Source organism: Mytilus californianus, unplaced genomic scaffold (genome assembly GCF_021869535.1).
Source record: "Mytilus californianus isolate M0D057914Y unplaced genomic scaffold, xbMytCali1.0.p SCAF_2, whole genome shotgun sequence".
In the NCBI taxonomy this organism is placed as follows: Eukaryota; Metazoa; Mollusca; class Bivalvia; order Mytilida; family Mytilidae; genus Mytilus; species Mytilus californianus.
In genome coordinates this window covers 43,760,681-43,770,428 of record NW_026262668.1, presented here as the reverse complement: position 1 = coordinate 43,770,428, position 9,748 = coordinate 43,760,681, and the positions used below count along the sequence as shown (strand labels likewise).

At 32.7% G+C, this 9,748-nt stretch overlaps 1 long non-coding RNA gene across 1 annotated transcript in view; it reads right to left on the bottom strand.

Annotated features, from left to right (window-relative positions):
• Window positions 1-603: 603 nt before the first annotated feature.
• Window positions 604-9,748, bottom strand: part of LOC127728012 (uncharacterized) — a 36,276-nt gene continuing 27,131 nt past the window's right edge. The window contains exon 3 of the long non-coding RNA XR_007993967.1: window positions 604-978. This is a non-coding gene — a long non-coding RNA (uncharacterized LOC127728012). The remainder of the gene's footprint in view (window positions 979-9,748) is intronic.

Below are 9,748 nucleotides of genomic sequence, written 5' to 3'. Positions count from 1 at the left end.
ATACAGCACCAATTGTTGCGTATAGCAAACACAAGAGTGTTGGAGATATGCTTAGTTTGACAAACTACGAATTTTATATTCAGGAATAGATAACCTGATCTGTATTTGGCAAAACGTTCCGGAATCTTGGGCCTTTTATGATCTAATGACTTTTTTAATCGACCTTTTGTACACGAAACACACATACAAAATTACAAGCATGATATCTTTGACTATGATGCATTTTTTTCCTTTGATATTCAATATTCGCGTTTTTTTTTTTTCTTTTCTTTGACGTATGAATATCTGATTAAAACAATAACCATTTTTATTTATTTAAGTATGTTTAAAGTCATTATAGTACTGCAAATTAAGAGGAGATATGATTGAATGTTGTTTTCTGACCGTCCAGTGACAAATACTTCATGAATGTTTATGACGGAAAGTAATGTAGAGAACAATTTTCAGACAAGAAATACGAAGTTGCACGCCTTGTCGTTGAAAAATAGCAGCGGGAAGGCGGGGGACAATTACAAATCATAAGTACAATAAATACAAACAAATCCACTCTGTGTTTTTGTTAGATGCATTTCTATTTGTATCCATCTGATGAGTTAAGCCTTTTTAAACTGATTTTTGTCGAGCCTGCGACTTTTGTCGCAGAAAGCTCGACATAGGGATAGCGATCCGGCGGCGGCGGCGGCGGCGGCTACGGCGGCGGCGGCGGCGTTAGCTAACTTCTTAAAAGCTTTATATTTTAGAAGATGGAAGACCTGGATGCTTCATACTTTGTATATGGATGCCTCATGTTACGAAGTTTCCGTCAGTCACATGTCCAATGTCCTTGACCTCATTTTCATGGTTCAGTGACTACTTGAAAAAAAAGTTCAGATTTTTTGTAATGTTAAATTCTCTCTTATTATAAGTAGTAGGATAACTATATTTGGTATGTGCGTACCTTGCAAGGTCCTCATGCCCGTCAGACAGTTTTCACTTGACCTCGACCTCATTTCATGGATCAGTGAACAAGGTTAAGTTTTCGTGGTCAAGTCCATATCTCAGATACTATAAGCAATAGGTCTAGTATATTCGGTGTATGGAAGGACTGTAAGGTGTACATGTCCAACTGGCAGGTGTCATCTGACCTTGACCTCATTTTCATGGTTCAGTGGTTATAGTTAAGTTTTTGTGTTTTGGTCTGTTTTTCTTATACTGTATGCAATAGGTCTACTATATTTGGTGTATGGAATGATTGTAAGGTGTACATGTCTAGCTGGCAGGTGTCATCTGACCTTAACCTCATTTTCATGGTTCAGTGGTCAAAGTTAAGTTTTTGAGTTTTGGTCTTTTTTTCTAATACTGCATGCAATAGGTCAGCTATATTTGGTGTATGGAATGATTGTAAGGTGTACTTGTCTAGCTGGCAGGTGTCATCTTACCTTGACCTCATTTTCATGGTTCAGTGGTCAAAGTTAAGTTTTTGAGTTTTGGTCTTTTTTTCTAATACTATATGCAATAGTTCAACTATATTTGGTGTATGGAAATATTTTATGATCTATATGTCAGTCACGCAGGTTTTATTTGACCTTGACCTCATTTTCAAGGTTCATTGCTCAGTGTTAAGTTTTTGTGTTTTCGTCTGTTTTTCTTAAACTATAAGCAATAGGTCAACTATATTTGTTGTATGGAAGAATTGTTAGCTGTACATGCCTGCCTAGCATGGTTCATCTGACCTTGACCTCATTTTCATGGTTCATTGGTCAATATTTAGTTTACTTGGTTAATGTTAAGTTTATGTGACAGTTGTAATAAAGCTTTATATTTAGGACTATCAACATAATATCAATGATTAGTAAAGAAGGCGAGACATTTCAGCGTGTGCACTCTTGTTATAGTTCGTTCTTATGTTGTACTGTTACACCACTGTCCCAGGTTAGGGGATCCCGCTAACATGTTCAACACCGCCACATTCTGTATGTATGTGCCTGTCCCAAGTCAGGAGCCTGTTATTCAGTGGTTGTCGTTTGTTACTGTGTTACATATTTGTTTTTCGTTCATTTTTTTGTACATCAACTATGCCGTTAGTTTTCTCGTTTGAATTGTTTTACATTTGTCATTTTCGGGACTTTTATAGCTGACTATGCGGTATGGGCTTTACTCATAGTTGAAGGCCGTACGGTGACATATTGTTGTTAAATTATTTATGTGTCATTTGGTCACTTGTCAAGAGTTGTCTCATTAGCAATCATACCACATCTTCTTTTTTATAAACATCATGGTAAAAAAATTACACAATATTAATTCGCAATAGTGTTGGATAGTTTTGTTTGATCTTTATTACTGCTACAGTTTCACAATTAAATAATTAAAATTATCACATGGTGTCGTCTTATGTCGTATGATACAATGTATGTTATTATTTACTGTTCTGTAGTTCTGTAATTTATTTTCGTAATGATTGCCTAAAATGTTAACTTGGCATGCCATACATGAAAGAAATGCGGACGTTAAAGAAAGGACTTTTCACAAAAGCGTCAACGGAGATTAATAGATTCCAGGGCCACGATTTCGTCATTTATAAAACAAAATACGTGTTTCTGACGGGTAATGTTGTACTAACAATTAATGTTGACACCATTCATTGCCATTATCAATCTGTTGAGTATAGAATTTATAGTCAAAACTTGTTTTTGTTTAGAATACACCATTCCATGGATAACATGTTTAACAAATCTGTGCAGTTTTTACGCTACAAAGACATATCATATGTATGCTTCGACATGCCAATCAACGTCTGTGTCACAGTGTTCCAAATATTGAAATTTAGTCAAAAAGGAACTATTTTAGGATGAACCAGTTATTTAATAACTTTGGTTTCAGTTAGTGATTTACATTCCCAAAATTTCTCTGCAGTTTGTCACAGTTCCTTCCGATTTGTGTCAAACCCCGACAATCTGCTATAATCTCACTTTAAATTCATACAATAATAAATACAGGAATATTCTGTGTTCCTTTCTCGTAGATGTAAAATTTGTCGTAAAAAACTAGCCATTTTAGCACGAAGAAAAGTCTTTTTGTCGAATCCAGCGAATACCGGAAATCATCTCCGGTCCGCAGTTCGTTTAAATATTTCGATGATTCAATGAAAACTGACGATTTTTTTTCACCTTTTTTTAATTTTTAACTATGAGCGTACCTACGGCCCACTAAGGTATTTGAACTACATCAACATTTATATTCAAGGAATGTTAGGTTTAAATATTATCGTGGGCCGTAGGTACGCTCATAGTTTAAAATGCAGAAAAAGATTTGGAAACTGCCATTTATCTGCCGTTTTCGCGAATCTTGAGGTGTTTACAGCAACAAAGCATGAATAATATCAGCTAAAGTTGACAAATCTATTGATGTTTACAAAAATATAGGTTTTAAACTTTAAAAATATAGTACTATAATTTATGGCATATCACTTTTAATTTGAATCGAAATCGGGGGCCGTTCTCTGATGCTTATCGTACCTAGCTTGTCCTTTTAGTTATTTCTAAACAAAATATTTCATAAATTTATAGGATACTTGTATAAAAGAGAACTTATAAATAAATTAACAAAAAAACAGCTTGTGTTTATCTGTTTATCTTTTAAAACAAAAAAGTTATGCACATTTGTCGGGAGGAAAAATACGTCCACAAATCCGAATTTTGAGCAAATATCTGAAATTTTGACCTCATTTTACTCAAAAAGTAGCACATGAAGGTATATTTTTTATTACATATTTGATTTAAGCAGGTAAAAAATAGCCTATATATCTTAAAGTGAAAAATTCTCACCGTCAGAAATAAACTGTTGGATATGCCCTTAATTGCCACGACAGGGACGTACATGTGAATATTTGTTAGCGAAAAGGCTCTGCTGGGTACATAATTAATACATCACCCGAGACAGAGATGATATAAGAAAATTATTGTTCATGTATGCCGCGTTTCCATTCCACTTGTTTTAAAATTACCCGGTGCCAGTGTGATAAAATCCACTAATATACCAGGCAAAACATATGAATATATAAAATGTAATAATATTAAAAAATGATTTGTTTTTCAATAAACTCGGACTTGGTCATTAAAAAAGTTTTTTTTTGTTTTCAAATTATCGCATTATACATTTCATTTCTATAAGTACTGATAAAAAGGGCGGATACTTTAGTGATGATAATTGACTAGATTCGTTAAACACGCCTTCCAACAGTAAGATATACAGTCTAATCAAAATAAATTATACAGCCTATGCTATTTTCGAGTTTTGACCCTTTAATGATGTGTTTGAAATAGTACAGCATATGCTACAATTTAAAAATATAGCATAGTCAATGTTTGTGATATAGCATATGCGATAAAACTGCAGCATAACCAGACAAATATATATTGACCCTTTTGGGACGTCAAATATAGCTTATGCTACAAAGCAGCATAAGCTATATTTTATAGCTTATGCACCTCTTTTTACTTTTGACCCTTTCCGTACGCCATACACTCCATTGAATTTATTTTACTAAATGAATATTGGCATAGCTTAATTGCAGTCAATATTTTAGTACAGTCTTTAATTATAAAGATTCAAAACTTGAATAATTTTGTCAAAAATACTCAAAGCGAGACATACTGGTAGCTAGGATGCCCTAGGTGGTGTCAACATTTAGGTTCAGTTTATGGTAAAAGATTTTTTATGCATCAATAACTCTGTCAAATCTTCATGGAATTTTAGGAAATTTAGACAGAAGATTTAGGCGAGTGACAATTTTCAAAAAGACGCTTAGTTAACGACTTTAATGCACCCACCTAACATACGGCTATATTATATATCATTCGAAAGCTTATTACCTGTACTTTCATTTTTGCTCGGTCGTCAATAATTCGTACGGTGCAATATTCGTTAAATCAAGGTCAAAGGTCAAAACTGAACATTCCAAAAGTTTGCTAGAATTTCACAAAATGCCATTTTCTGGTACTTGTATGGTATTTTTTTCCTAAAAATTATCTAAACCTTATAAAACAAATTACCCTGATTTCAAATCATGTGCAAACTTAAATGTTGATTGCGCTATATCAACAGAAAATTGAATTTCTTGAAAAAACTTCCAAAAATGATAAAACTGCAATAAAATCTAAATGTTTTCTGAAATTTGAATATTTGTATGTCAAAAATAGAATAGATTTATTGTTTATAGACTGAGGGAATTTTTTCATCATTTTAAACTGCAATTAATATGATGTAGGTCCAGTTGCAGCCTTCTAATGAAGCTTTTGTAGTTGCCCAAAAAAACACCATCTGCAAATGGGGGTCATTTTCCTTTTTTTTTTGCTAGATAATATTGCTAATATCGGCAGATAATGATCAATCATATTAAAAAAAAAGGGGTAATGGAAGAACTTTAAGGAACAAAAGAAGTATATTTGGTAAAAATTAGTTTTCCGATGTGGAAAGACATGTTACGAAGATTATTCTCGTTCAATGTTCGAATAAAAACTGACTGTACCATGCGCTTTTCGATGTCAAATCCGGCGAATTCTTTTTAATGTTAGCCCATTATTATATCCTTTGTTAGTTGTTTTATTCAATATGACTGAAAATTAATAATTCAGATTAATTAAGATTGAAAAACCTTCATGAACAACTGTAATCACCATACTGGTTTATGTAGTGTTCACACAATTCGGTATAGTGTTTTAAGAAGATTTGTTTGTCTGTCCTACATTTTCGCCATGGTCATGCTGTTATCTGTTTTTCTTCGACTATGGTTTGAGACTGCCTCCTTATTATCTTATCCCTTTTTTCAATCAAAGAAAAGAAAACCATAAATTTCAAAGCTGAGCGAAAAAAGACAACAGAACTTACAACTCAGATATTGATGCAAAAACAAAATTAGAAAAAACAACATAAATTACCGAACTCCAAGTAAAAATTCAAAACGGAAAGTCTCTTATCAAATGACAAATCCAAAAGCTGAAACACAAAAAACGATTGGAAAACAGTTGTCATAGAGCTCGTTGTTCTCTCTCCATCTCTATCTATCTTTATATGATATAGCGGAAATGTATGAATCATCTTGTCCCTACGTCCTTTTTTCTTTTGTTATTTCCATTCACATATCCATATGTTAGTCTCAAAATTGTAATGAGCAATATTCCTCCGACATTGCTTGGTAGAATTATGGAAGTTCAAAGTGCACATATGGAGGTTATACGTGAAAGGATTTGTTTCATAATTATACACATATTCAAATAGCGCTAAAACAGTAATCGCTTTAAATTTACCAGAACATACTTGCTTTCAAGCTATCTCATTAAGTTAACCCTAATCTTATAAAAATGTAGTTCTCTGATTTCGTTATTCTCATGCGATATATTAGCAGGCGAATAATGATTGATATGAATTTAAGTCCGATTGTTTTAACCCATGTTTTTAACACTTATACATAACATTTTGTACGGTTTATTTTTTCATGTCAACTTATATCACTTATTATTGTTGTGAGATCTTCGCACCATTAGAAACTTGAACCGAAAAATATGACAATAAAGTGAAAAAATCGCCAAAAGTTTCTGTCAGATCAACAACAGAGGGCTCAGTGCACAATAAATATCCACGAACATAATTTAAGATCAGATGACATAAAACCAATTAAAAACCTGGATAAATTCAACCACAATTTTTTTTCATTTCTCACAATAGTATAGATATTTTAGAATAAAATAACTTCATTCTAGCCATATGTATTCTTAATATACATGTACTATCTTTTATATACCAATGTTCAACCAATGCTTTATAGATTATCTACTAAAATAGTGCTCTCTTTTTTAAATGCCTAAAATGTAAATATTATGTGACACATCTACATTGAAATTTAAATGCAAAATCATGGCCAATTAGATTTGAAATAAAAGTGGTTCAAATGCATTTATATTTTCTGTTTCTATTAAGCAACTTTACTTGTAACATTCAGCTGAAGTAAACATCAATATTAAAACTGCTTTGTTTTGTAAGAGGTTGCCTACTTTTACAAAAGGTGATCAATGCTGATTGGTAGATATGTGTTGTGACACCTACACAGTAACTTCGTCCTTGATACTAATAGCTATAACTAATATATTGTTGATGGGGATTGCCACTTTTCCTGCCAAAGGTCGGTGGTTCCTTGGGCATTCCATGGGCCTTAACCATTCAAAACTGATTGCCGCAAAATACTTAAGTAGCCAAAAGTGCTAAACCAAAAATTGCGTCAAACACCAACAATCAATCAATCATCTTTATATTAAAATGTATTTATATGAGTAAAATTGATTAATGGAAATGTATGTATTGTTTTTTGCGAATTGCTAGATTTCCCAATTCAAAAATTAATGTAAGTAAATATAATTGCGAGAGTCTCAATTTATTTACAAGAAATTACGTAGTTTGACAGGATTAAATATCTTGGCCAGACATGAAGAACATTTCAGTGGCTAGCTTATAATAGTTTTCGCTTCCTCAATCAAGCAAGATGCAGTATAAGCAACCAAGAAAACATACAAATATTGAAATATTGAGATATCAAAGTTTCGCTCCCAAACTTTTCTCCAAATGCATGAATTTCCTGTATATTCTATCCTTTAACATCTTTGCACTTTTAAAATTTGTGATTTTCAACATAATATCGACTACACCCAATTGTTTTAACAAAGGAAAAGCTGAAAAAGCTATCTTTTTGCAGATGGCGGTATTTTGGCCAACTGCATGGTTGTTAAAATTGGCTGTTTAATCATCAAGAAAAGTAATTGCAGTAATTTAATGATGTCAAAAACATCCTTAGCACTAAATAAAATATGTTATATGGTTTTATGGTGAATAATAGTTGAATCACAGACATAAAATTTGATATCCATGTATTTTTGTCATTTTCATCGGAATTTCTGAAAAACAGCGCTATTTATTAAAAATCCGACACTAATATTTCAAAGTGCTTTTGATAAGTTACTATTAACATCTGTTCTAAGAGATTTCCATATGTACATACAGAATATCGTTATTCAGAAGACAGAATATGCATAAATGCGGACTTCTTGTAAAATTAAAAGTTGTCCGCCCTTGACCTTTTGTTGTGATTTGACGGAAACTGCACCATAAGAATTTTTGACGACCGGGCAAAAAAGGTAGTACAGATGATGTGCTTTCAAATGGTATATGATTTAGCCGTATGTTAGGTGGGTGCATTAAAAATAAAATTTTATGGTTAATGTCACTCGTCTAATTGTTTATGACCAAAATACAGTATAACCAGTGCAAAATTTAGAAAATATTTTTTTTCATTTTTCCATATTTTACTGATTGATGGACTTTTTTACAGTAACATTCAGATTTAATATGAGGTTCAAGTTTTTCAGTCTTCAATAACTTTGTCAAACTTTCATGGAATTTTAGGAAAATTGGACAAAAGCTTAGTTGTGACAGAAATACAGTATTCAGAGCAAAATTTTGATAATATTTATTTTCATTTTGCCATATTCAAATGATAAATAGACTCTTTTTTTTTTTTTTTACATTTAACAAATAAATACAGTATGGGGTTAAAGTTTGTTACACACCAATTACTTTATCAAACCTTCATAGAGTTTATGAAACTCTGGCAGAATGATTAAGAGATAATGTCTGAAGCAAACTTTTGAAAATATATTTTGATAATTTTTAGTATTTTTCTGATTTATGGACTTCATTTTTTAGTTACATTTACAGACCATCTGGGATTAAACTTTTTTGAAATGATAAATTTGTAAACTTCATGGATATTGATGAATCTTGAACAGAAGCTTATATTCAAAACCATCAATTGCTTCTTAAGAAAAATCTTAATTTTTGTCGAGCCTGCGACTTTTGTCGCAGAAAGCTCGACATAGGGATAGCGATCCGGCGGCGGCGGCGGCGGCGGCGTTAGCTAACTTCTTAAAAGCTTTATATTTTAGAAGGTGGAAGACCTGGATGCTTCATACTTTGTATATGGATGCCTCATGTTACGAAGTTTCCGTCAGTCACATGTCCAATTTCCTTGACCTCATTTTCATGGTTCAGTGACTACTTGAAAAAAAAGTTCAGATTATTTGTAATGTTAAATTCTCTCTTATTATAAGTAATAGGATAACTATATTTAGTATGTGCGTACCTTGTAAGGTCCTCATGCCTGTCAGACAGTTTTCACTTGACCTCGACCTCATTTCATGGATCAGTGAACAAGGTTAAGTTTTCGTGGTCAAGTCCATATCTCAGATACTATAAGCAATAGGTCTAGTATATTTGGTGTATGGAAGGACTGTAAGGTGTACATGTCCAACTGGCAGGTGTCATCTGACCTTGACCTCATTTTCATGGTTCAGTGGTTATAGTTAAGTTTTTGTGTTTTGGTCTGTTTTTCTTATACTGTATGCAATAGGTCTATTATATTTGGTGTATGGAATGATTGTAAGGTGTACATGTCCAACTGGCAGGTGTCATCTGACCTTGACCTCATTTTCATGGTTCAGTGGTTATAGTTAAGTTTTTGTGTTTTGGTCCGTTTTTCTTATACTGTATGCAATAGGTCTATTATATTTGGTGTATGGAATGATTGTAAGGTGTACATGTCCAACTGGCAGGTGTCATCTGACCTTGACCTCATTTTCATGGTTCAGTGGTTATAGTTAAGTTTTTGTGTTTTGGTCCGTTTTTCTTATACTTTATCCAATAGGTCTACTATATTTGGTGTATG